The 11,480-nt window shown below is 40.2% G+C and overlaps 1 pseudogene; it reads right to left on the bottom strand.

The window, feature by feature from the left end:
- Positions 1 to 6,059: 6,059 nt before the first annotated feature.
- Positions 6,060 to 11,129, bottom strand: LOC125342372 (annotated as a pseudogene).
- Positions 11,130 to 11,480: the final 351 nt, after the last annotated feature.

Below are 11,480 nucleotides of genomic sequence, written 5' to 3' on the forward strand. Positions count from 1 at the left end.
CTGGGTTTGAACTGCAACCCTCAGATCTCAGCTTCCAGAGTAGCTAGGATTACAGATGTGAGCCACTATTTCCCAGAGAAAATCAGTTTCTAATCATGAAAGAAATCTCACAAAACTCATGGAAATACAAGCCTATTATTTGAAGATTTCAATGCAGTTTTTTCAGATACAAAGGCAGAAAACTTTAATGATGAAGTTTGAACAACAAGATTTACTAGTGGACTTGATTTATACAACAGAATTCATCAGACAACAGCTTGAAAATGGACACCTTTTGACACATACTATGGGATATTTCCATATATGACCTATATTCTCTGCTGTAACTAATCTAAGTCCTTAACTAGTCTACAATTATATAGATCTAACTTGTCAATTCCCAGAGGAGTTATGCTTTTGCTGAGATATTGCAAGGTACTGGAAATAGAACTCCTTGTACTTACTAAGGGTTCAGTGCTCTCACATTGTAACTATCATGGAGCTACTTCCTGTGCATGTCATAGTTGAGGCCTATGTACACATGTGAAGAAAACCTGGCAAGGTAGGGAAAGAATCATCTAGGCTATCTCCTGATGAAACAGTTTTGCATTTGATAGTGTGTTATTATCAACAAATTTGAGTGAAAGGAGACTCCCTCTGCTAAATACCAAGGGGTTGAAGCACAGATATCTCAGTAGAAGTGTACAGCACTGAATAGTGAGCTTCTAGAGACAAATCCTTTTGTGTTTGGTATTAGTGGCTTCTCATTAGAGACAGATCCCCTTCAGGGTATCCATTCTAGACTCAATATCACCGTCAGGGTTGGGGATATTTTCACATATGTAATTGTAAGTTTTCTTGAGACCTTGAGAAAGATGGGCCATTCTATGAGCTAGTCCAATGTTGCTTTTTTTCCATTCGAATTCTTTATAAAATGTTGCTGATATTAACTTCTGTTATTCTGTATGCATGTGATAAATTTATTTTCTTGTGGTTAGTATTATTTTGGCTGAAAAAAAATCAATCCAGGGGCTGGGGATATAGCCTAGTGGCAAGAGTGCCTGCCTCGGATACACGAGGCCCTAGGTTCGATTCCCCAGCACCACATATACAGAAAACGGCCAGAAGTGGCGCTGTGCTCAAGTGGCAGAGTGCTAGCCTTGAGCGGGAAGAAGCCAGGGACAGTGCTCAGGCCCTGAGTCCAAGGCCCAGGACTGGCAAAAAAAAAAAAAAAAAATTAATCCAGATGTAAGATGTGGGCAAACCATGGGCTGATAAGCCCAGATTTCAGGGGTTCCCAAAGACTACCATGGAGCTGATTCTGATGCAAGTACATGAGAGTCTTTATTGCAAGCTCCAACCTGGACTCACAACCTTCACCAGCGCAGTGGATCTGGATTGAGAGCCCCGCCCCTCTATGTAGCAGGGTTTTTCTAGGGTTGTCAGGGGCATTTCATGCATCATAGTATCATACAGCAAATTACATTGTGCCATGGGAAAATAAAACAATTTTAGAAGCTGGTTGGTGCAACTGGTGGGGGAACAGGTCTGGAAAAGGTGGTTGGCTGGATCATGGGAGGCTGTCACTTAAGCTCGATGGTCTGGGCCCTCATGACATACATGTCCCCCTGCAGCGCTGTCTAGCCATTATCTTGCTGCCTGAAGAAGCAGCTAGAGCTTTAGGCCTTCTCTACCACCTGCTGATTGGCTGAAGCTGGGGAGTTTACCACAAAAAGGAGGTTAGAGGTATGTTTCCTAGAGTCTAAGTCCTTGGTATTTTCTTAGAATAGCTGCTAGGGAACAATATTGTTAATAGTTGGCTGTGGCTGAGAGGGACTGATTTTAACTCTCTAGCTGTGGGGAAGTAAAAACAGTTTTATTCAAGCTCAATTATTTAGGCAGGGCCATAGGTAAGTTTTGAATAATGACTCAAAGTATCCTAGCTCCACTGACTTGTGGCTACCTAAATTTTTAAAATTGTATTGATATTTTGTCTAGGCCTTACAGGGCATTTTCCTCATTTCAAGCTCCTGAGTTCTTATCTTGGGGGCAAACACCATTTCCCATGTTCTAGCCTGTCCCAGTCTCCTTCCTTTGGTGAAATATGTGCATCTCCCTGGAAACTGGGTACATAATTCACTGAGGACACCTGTGGCATAATTTACATGAGGGATAAACAGAGAGGGTCTCCAGTACAGGAACAAGCAGGTATATGCTATGAAAAGACAGGAAGAGAAACCTGGTAAACGTGCTCAGTCCCTAGACAATACCACATCTACTCTAGAGAAAGCCAAGCCCTGTTGCTGGAATCGGTTATTGGAGCATCCGGTTTGCCAGGTTGTCAATCAGGTGTCAGGGATTGGGACCAGATTTCCCAGCCAACCTTGAAAGGCGTTTCTTGACTCCAGAACTGCCCAATGAGGAGTGCCAGTGGAGAGCGGAGGCTGGAGGAGGTACTTCCGGTGCTTGGCGGCCATGTTTACTCCTCGTGTCAGGGGCTCAGGGAGGCCTAGGTGAGCAGTGGGGAGATTCTGCTGCTGCTATGACGTTGGAATCTCCCAGGGAGACACAACAGTAGGTGAGAAGAATGTGATGGTGTGTGGGGAGGCCATGGCTGCCCACAGCTGTGGGAGCCAGAAATAGCTGTGGCCCCCTAGGTCATCTCAGTGGACCACAAGGCAGGTGGGCCGAGTCTTCAGTTGCCCTGCGTGGTCCTGGGTCCCCGGCCTGCAGGATGGGGCTGGGAAGGCGGCTGGGAGCCCTGCGCCTTGTCTGGAGTCTTTAAAGTGGCTTCCTTGCTGCCGGCAGGCCTCTACCACCACCTTGCCCCTCATCACCCACTGAGCAGCATCTTCTCAGAGAGGCAGCAGCTGTCATAGTCAATTGCTCACTGGGAAGACGGGGCCTGAATGTGGACATGGAGCCTAGATGGAACTGGAAGACATGGTGCCCCTGCCCTCCCTCGTGGCATGCAGGTTTTTCTTAGTCTTTCAATGTGTCCTCGCCGGTCTTTGTAATTGAGACCCTGAAACCCACATTTCCCCCACATTGAGGAACCCACCACAAATGGGGATCCATGAACACACGGAGGTAAGTTTGGAGTGGAAAGGGAGGCCGTCACCTTTCTGGTTCCACTGACTCTAGAAATAGGATTTTAAAAAACAAAATAATTATTCTTGTGTAATGGAAGTTGGCAAAATCAGCCTTTCTTTAATCCAGAAAACGTTTGTTCCTTATCATGCTATGATCAGAGTCACAGCAAAGGAGAGGTTTGCTGCTTTGGGTTTTAGGTAGAGACCAGTTATTAAGAAGTTAAAAGCAAACTTAAAAAAAAACCACCCCATAACTTTTGAGTCTTGTGAAAGTCAACTTAACAGTTTGTCCCCACTTCCAGTTTTACCATTGATTATTTCAACCTTCAGTTCATATTAAAAAACCTGAAATTTGCAAAGCATAGGGATTATAAAAGGGGACAGAGGCAGGGATTTTCATGAAACTTTTTGGATCGTGGCTGGCTTCAGGACACTTTTAAACAGAAAGGTTGGAGTCAAGAGTTTTGAATCATCTGCTTACTCAGATAGAATGCAGTAGTTAGGAAAAGCATTTCACTTGTGTTTTCTTTAGGTAGTTGTTTCAGACAGTGTAATTTGTTGCAACTGAGAAAGTCTGAGAAGGGGCAGTCTGAAAGACACCTTGAGGTTCTGCCTGCTAGACAAGGATTTTATATTTGATAATTGATGTGGAAGTGTAGCATGATTTAAGGACTGGTCTATGTGGAAGCTCTAGTATGTTTTGAACAATAGGAACATGTTATTTTTCACAATCACATTCTAACATGGGGAGTATTGAGGTTCATGAGGTGACTCACCTGCCAGCCCTCTATCACTTCAAGAAGGTAACTGGTGACTAGACATAGAGCTGACCGGGCAATGGCCAGCCCATGAAGCGGGGCTGTCCAGGCTTATGCCAGCCCATTGGAGCTGGCCAGGTCATGGCCAGGACAGGCAGCTGGGCTGGCCAGCTTCTGTGATGGAGGCAGTGTGGCATGTGGTAGGACTGAGATCTGAACATGTATGGACAATTCTAGGACTAGCTTGTGTTAGAGATTCATTGAAGAACATCCAGTTGGGGTTGGATGATGATTTGGGGTTCAAGAAACACTAGAGGTTTGGTGCAAAAAGTGTTGGAAGAAGAATAACATTGCAGAACATCACCTTAAGTGTTTCTGGGAGAGTGTTTGATGATTGTTTTTGCTTCATTCTGTGAAAGAGAGCCAAGGGACTGATTACTTGACTGAGTGACGACCTCCTCCTCCTCCTCCTCCTCTTCCTCCTCCTCCTCCTCCTCTTCCTCCTCCTCCTCTTCCTCATCATCCTCTTCTTTCTCCCTTCCTCTTCCTTCCTTTCCCTTTCCTTCTCTTTGTTTCAAGAAGAAAGATAAAATATGAACTTTAGTATAAATGGAAATATTTTAACTACCAATTTAGAAATATTTGCTAAGTAGTATGTAAATTGAAAGGAACGTAAGCACAATGTGGCTTTTTCCAACCATTGCAATTTAAACTAAAGCAATAGAAGCCCATTGTTAGCATATAATCATTCATGGAGTAGAAATCAAATGTCATTGTACTTGTAAATTGATATGTTGAACTGAAAACCTTTCAAGAGATACTTAACGATAATAAAAATAAATTTTTAATAAAAGGAATACAAATGTCAGAAGAAAGTAACACGCAAAGAACCATAGGAGAGACCAGAAAGACATGCCATTATTTGACAATATGTCTTAAATAGTTATATGTTTCTTTTTTCCAACTTTCTCTGCACTTTTTTTATTGTCAAGATGATGTACAGAGTGGCAACAGTTACATACTTAAGGTAGTGGATACATAAACATTTCTTGTCATACTTGTTACACTTTCCTCATTTTTCTCTCTCTTCCCCCCCAATTCCCCAACATACCCCCATTGCTTTCTTCATTTTTAAAAAAATCTTCCCCTTGATTTACATTGTCACTCTGGTCTACAATGCTATGATCTCTATGATTATTAACCGTAAAATTCCTTCCAGATGGGGTGAGATATACATATATATTTATTTTCTTTTGCTTAGTCTTAGAAGAAAGGCACCAAAAAGTAAAACACAAACACTAATATGTAGATAAAATAATACCCAGGCTGTAAAAAACTCCAAAGATAAGGAATCAAAGGACTTATTCATAATTAGTCTTATAGAATTTGTTTGGTTGTTTTGTTTTTTTGCCAGTCTTGGGGCTTGAGCTCAGGGCCTGTGCACTGTCCCTGGCATCATTTTGATTAAGGCTAGCACTCTACCACTTAAGCCACAGCATCACTTCTGTTTTTTTTCTATATATGTGGTGCTGTGGAATTGAATCCAGGGCGTTAAGTACACGAGGCAAGTACTCTACCACTAGGCCATATTCACAGCCCCAGTCTTAGAGAATTTAAAGGACACTATACCCTTTCCCTCACATAAGGTGTATGCATGTGAAAATCTGAAAGAAGCTGGGAAGAGGAACAGAATGAGTGCCAAATGGGGGTGGAGGAGTACAGTAGAAAGGGCCCAGCAGCTGCAATGGACACTGAGCACAAACTAAGCAAGTCACATAATATGTTTATTTAAACATATTGTTGGACCAAGTAATTTAGTTTGTTTAATAATCAGTACTGCAGTTCTCATAAAATGAAATATTAGAAATGTAGCATTTACTTGTTACCAACAATGCCCAGGTTTTAAGTTGAAGAAGCAGGACTGGAAACAAAAAAGAAATTTTAGGCAAATGATTAACAAAGCACAATTGCAAAACCAGTAATAGTGAAAATATACTAGTGAAGATGATTGAAAAAGTAAACAGTAAATCCAAACAAAAATATATAGAATTAAAGTCAAATTTACCTCACTGTGACTACAAGTTATGATTGTACTATGACTAGAGAAATGAGTAAGAGTCACTTATTCATTGAATTAATTCCAACAATATAAACTAATATCTGATGGAAAAAGGAAATGAAGATTTAGTCTTAACCTTCTTTATAATTAATCATATATGTAAGTTTAATCTTAAGAGGGCTTATTTCTCCCAATATGTGTTTTTTCCCTAAATCCATACAGAACATTTCTATCTGGCCTTAACAAGATGATGTAGCACTTGGGGGCAAAGATGCAGGCCAGGAGCCCTGCACTGGAAGCCAAGATGGAGAAGACCTCCACAGCCACCATGGCTTTTCCCTTGGCACTGTGGTAGACAGGCAGGAAGGTGAGCCACACACTGCAGAACACCAACATGCTGAAGGTGAGGAACTTGGCTTCATTGAAGGTGTCGGGCAAGTTCCTGGCCAGGAAAGCCACAGTGAAGCTGGCCAGGGCCAGGAAAACTAGGTTTCCTAAGACACAGTAGAAGGCAGTGAGGGAGCCCTTGTTACACAGGATGATGATGTGACCATGTTCTGAGTGTACATCTGTATCAATAAAGGGAGGAGAAGTCCCTAGTCAGAGTACACAGAGAGTCACCTGAATCAGAGTACAGATGGGAATGATGAAGTTAGGAGCCCCCGCCACCAGCAACGACCTCATCCTTCTCCCTGGAAAAGTGACCTTGAAGGCCAGAACCACAGTTACTGTTTTGGCCAACACAGCAGAAACAGACACAGTGAATGCAACTCCAAATATGGTTTGCTGTAGAATGCAGGTGACTATGTTGGGATGGCCAATAAACAGCAAGGGACAGAGAAAACAGAAGATGAGGGAGATGAGCAGGATGTAGCTGAGACCTTGATTATTAGCCTTGACAACAGGAGTGTTGTGATGTTTCACAAAGATCCCAAGAACAGCTGCTGTGAGTGTACATAAACCAAGAGCCATGCAGGCCAAGGCCATCCCCAGGGGCTCCCCATAAGCCAGGAAAGTTGCATCTCTTTGTAGGCACTGGTTTCTCAGTGTGTTGGTATACTGATGATCTCGGCACTTTACACACTGCTCCATGTCTGGTGAGGATGTCAAATAACTATTATTCCCTTTACATTACTCAAAAGGATATTAGGAAATCCATAAATGGTGAGAATTCTAATATGTCAGTACTTAGTAGCAGAAAAGTAAATATGACAAGACATTTTCAGTATTATTTTATGTCTTCATCATATTCTCACACACATTCCACATTCTCTTTTTTACCCATAGTGAGTCACACATATTATTTAATTGCTATGTATAATAACCTAACTGTAAATTTTGCACCTCTTCATGCTGCCAGTTATTCTCAGCCTTATGTGCTCTAGTCAGACCCCAAATCCAAAGCTGACATTTCCCTGTGTGTCTTTCTACAGCCCAAGTAGAAGCCATGTATCCCTTCCTTGCAATGGTTATGTTTGTCTTGCCTATTTACCTGTAAAGGGTTGGTCAACAGAAAATTAAAAAGTATTTTCAAGCTCTAAAGGCATGTTGCACACAATCCTTGTGCTTTTTACACAACACTCAACCTGTAGTACTTTTTGTGATGCAAGAATTTTTCTTGTCAGTAGGAATAAAGATGTGCACAATTTCTACTTTTTTGCTAAATTATTTTTGAAGAAAATGGAGACCTCATCTTCTTTTTTTTTTTTTGGTTGTTGTTGGATGTGGGGCTTGAACTCTAGGCCTGGCCACTGTACCTGAACTCTTCAGCTCAAGGGTAGTGCTCTACTAGTTTGAAGAACAGCACTACTTCTAGTTTTCTGTTGGTTAATTGGAGATAAGAATCTCATGACTTTCCTGACCCGGCTGTCATTGAACCATGATCTTCAGGTCTCAGCCTCCTGATTAGCTAGGATGACAAGCGTAAGCCACGAGGATGGGTTTGGAGACCTTATTTTCAAAAAGGCTTTTCTCTTAATATGATAGATGTTAAACTTACATTAGTGGTTGCTTAAATACAACAGAGTGGAAAAAATCCTACATGTAATTCAGAACCCATAATATTCTTTTTCAAGGAACAGTATCAGTAATATTTGTTTACAATGAAAGTGCTAAGTGAAGCAGAAAAACCATAATGCTGAAATCCTAATACAGTGTTTTGCACTGCATGGATTTGGGGACACTAGGAGAGAGTATGAATTTCTTCAAGTCAAGAACTTACCTGTCCCATTAGCCATCTCATTTTCTGAGCAAGGGGTGCAATCAAAGCAACAGGCAGCCTTTCCCTCCTGAGGAGATTTCCTGAATCCAGGACTACAACTGTCACTGCACACAGAGTGAGGAGGCTGAGGAAAATCAGATACATGCCAATATCTGTTCAGACTTTTCTCTGACACTTCAACCATTTTATCATGTTAATGAAAATGATTATTAAGCATAGTATTTTATGCACATACATGTGGTCAGTGAATTGAATGCTGTTATGGATTCCACATCATACCACAAAAGGTTTATATTCTATAACCTTGATTTCTATGTAGCCTGTTGAAGTATTGAGATTTGTGAGACCTTTAAAAATTGAAGATCAGTGGTGAGAAAGTAAGTCCTAGTGGCTGGATCTATGGTGTTTACTTGAACTCATGTCATTATTTGTTATTTCCAGCTCATTTGTACTAATGAGGAGTAAGGATGAAGAATCCTCTTTGAAGCTTTAAAAGTATGCTGCAAGATAATCCACAGGCTTCCCCATTTTATGGTTATTGAACCCCAGGCCCATCATATCCTCTTCTTATTTATCCAGTGGCCATGTCGTGAGAAATGTTGTCTTTGTTCAGGCTCCTTTAACTATTCTTCTCACCAACGATGCATAAATAGCAAGGAAATAATCATTGAATGGAACTTTAACAATATGGGGCAAAACAAACCTTTAAAATGCAAGAATTGTTTGCTCCAATACTTTGTCAGAGAATAGAAACCTGGTAAGAAAATGCAGTTTATATTTTAAGATAGCATTTTCAATAAATATTTAGAAATAACCTGTTAACTTTTTTTTTGAGCTCATCCTGGGGCTTGACCTCAGTCTGGGCTCTGCCTTTGAGGCCCCCCCCCCCAAGATTAGCATTCTACCACTTGAGCCAAATCTCCATTTGAGTTTCTTTGTAGTTAATTGAGATAGTAATCCCACAGATTTTTCTACCCAGTTTAGCTCTAAACTGACCTGTAATCTTGGATGAGAGGCTTTCAGCCTCCTGAGAATATAGGATTAGAAACATGAGCCACCAGTACCCAGCCCAATTATATTATTCTGCCACTTTCCTATCCAACAGTCAGTCAATACAATTCTTAATTTGGAAATATTCAAATGTACAACACTTGGTTGTTAATAAGCACATAGTGTGTAAATATTTTTGGTGTGTATGCCCAGAACTAAGTCTTAAAGTGGGAGCTGTGGCTATATATCTGAGGTTTATTGCTTAAGGTTACTAAGGTAATGCTTTATGCACAGCTCTACTTCCAGCATTATTGATGGTTAATTGAAGATTAGTCTTACAGGCTTTCCTTCTAGGATTGATTTGAAAACATGATATTCAGATATCAGATAACTAAATAGCTATATTACAGGAGTAGTTGTTGGCACCAAGCCAGGTATAAATTTTAATGGTGGATTTTGCTTACTTATAGGTCCAACCCACCTCTGTACTTTCTATGGCCCATTCTACCATATTTTCAGATAAAGAAAGTTGATGGCCATTTGGAGTATATGGAGAAAACTTTCCTACTTTTATTTCAAGTTCAAGACCTTCTGGAAAGTTCCAAATGTTCACAATGTCATACTCTGCCTCCAGATTCCTTTTGTCATGTAAAATCACTTGATCTCCAGCATGATTGTGAAATTGGATGTTCTTCAGAAAAGGATGCAGCTAAAAGAAATACATTGGATTGTGGTAAAGTACATCCCAGAGTTAAGAAGGAAAACCTGAACTAAGAATGTTTCTGATTGCCTTAAATTTCAGATTCAGAATTCAAGAACAGAAGAGACACATAATGAAGTATCCCAGAAGAAAATTTAGAGGGGAATAAAATTAATCTTTCAGGATTCTGATCACTCAGCAAAGAAATAGAATGCCTCTTTTCAAGAGGAACCAATTCCATTTAAATAGTCATGAGTAAGAAAATTGTCATCAGACTAGCTGCAGTTTTCCACACCCACTAATTTTGCAAATGTCTATAGTTCAAGCTTGGTAAAATTTTAATATGTAAAGTAAGACAAAATTTGATCACTTATGAAAACATATGCCCATGAATGAGTTCATTATTTGCAATTACTTAAGTAATGCAGAAGGAAATGGTGATTTTTACAGCTTTCAGAACATTAGCTAGTAGCATGCTGAGATTATTTGTAACTAAAAGGATCCTTAGAAACATGGAATACATCTTGTCCTTGTTCCTGGCATGGTTTTCCTGAAGATTACATGAATACATGTGTAGAGAATCTTAAGGACATTTGAAGAAGTATGGTTTTGTGGATTTTGGAAAAATACCTGAAATATTTAATACCATACATACAGTAAGAGACATCTCTACAGAGTGACTTTCTTCTTGGCGTGTACCATTCAACACAGAAGGCCTTACCTGTGCAGGGGAAGGTAGTGCCCCTTTTCTATTTCCCATGGCTTGTATTTCTGTTTGATGAAGAAGCATCTCATGGAGAGCCTGGGCCACAGCATACACAGCATTGTATATATCATAACTGTCTGCAGACATAATCATGTCAAAATTGTGCCCAGGCAACCAATCCAAGGAAGCATCATGAAGACAGTTCTCCCACGTTACACAGTCAGATTCAGGATCTGAGCAATTAAAATAGATTAACCACAGCCTAGCAAGGAAAAAGTCTTCTGGGTATTTGGAAGGGTTAACTTCCTTGACAAAATTTGTGAATCCAGGAATCTCTGTGTGATGGTGTGATAAAATGAGAGGTACATGGATTGAACTTAGAATGAAATATTTTCCCATGGTTAAATTCCACTGTGAATTCATGATAAAAACTTTGCCTTTTATTAAATATTTCTCAACACACACCATGAAATATAGTAGGAATTCATTATCAGCATATATGATGAAAACATTTGTTGAAGATTTATTAATCTGGTTATATTGTGCCATAATTTTGAAAATATTTGAGATGGCATAGTTTGAGAATGCTAGCTCAATAGCTATACAAACTCTATTCTTGGCCATCGCTTCTTTCAATGCAGGAAGAATCCACAAACCATTCTCATCTTGTAAGGTTATCATTCCCACCCAATTCCAGCTGAAGTGAAGCAGTAATAAGACCATGGCACTGACTATTGATGTGTCCTTTGGGGCCATCTGATAGAGACCAGGAAACTTGTTATTGTTGCTAATGGCATGATCAAAAGGTCCAGAAGTAAGCTAAATAGAATGAAAATAGGACCGTGCGTGAATGAGAAGGTTCCCAGCTATCACAATCCCAGTCGTGATGTATGTTATTTGACTATGTGAAGTAGGTGGATGATAGTTTTTCCTTTTACTTTAAGAATTTTCTTTAATTTTTAAATTATTGTACAA

The sequence above is a fragment of the Perognathus longimembris genome, chromosome 26 (genome assembly GCF_023159225.1).
Source record: "Perognathus longimembris pacificus isolate PPM17 chromosome 26, ASM2315922v1, whole genome shotgun sequence".
NCBI lineage: Eukaryota > Metazoa > Chordata > Mammalia > Rodentia > Heteromyidae > Perognathus > Perognathus longimembris.